Source organism: Capsicum annuum, chromosome 12 (genome assembly GCF_002878395.1).
Source record: "Capsicum annuum cultivar UCD-10X-F1 chromosome 12, UCD10Xv1.1, whole genome shotgun sequence".
Lineage (NCBI taxonomy): Eukaryota > Viridiplantae > Streptophyta > Magnoliopsida > Solanales > Solanaceae > Capsicum > Capsicum annuum.
This window is the reverse complement of record NC_061122.1, coordinates 196,900,207-196,900,709: the sequence shown is the minus strand read 5'-3', so window position 1 is coordinate 196,900,709 and position 503 is coordinate 196,900,207.

Here is a 503-nt window from a genome sequence, read left to right as displayed (position 1 = left end):
AAAATCTTCTACTTCTTTTGACAAAGAGTCCAGTCAAGACTGCGGAATTAGTGAAAAATTAGGGTTTGAAGATGGCTTTGTAGAGGCCATAACACCTCAAGAGCTTTTTGTGAGTGAAAATTTAAACAACGGTGCTGCTACTACTAGTGTAAGAGAGTTGAATGGTGTTGATGCTGCTGATTTTAATGGTGATGAGTTAGATGGTGTATAGAAAAATTTGAGTGGTGGTGTTGCTGCAACTGTTGTGCAGAACTTAAATAATGCACCCTCTGCTAGTATTGTTGAAAATAGTGATGGTAGAGGCGTCGCTGAAACTGCTGAGCAGAACTTAAATAGTGATGGTGGTGGAGTTGCTGCTATCGGTGAGAATATCTTGGGTAGTGATTATGGTGCTACTTCTCATGGTGAGCAAAACTTGGGTGGGACTAGCTTTGTTACTACATCAGATGTCCTAATAATTTCATCTGATTGGGAAAGTGAATTTGATGATACTGCAAATTCAA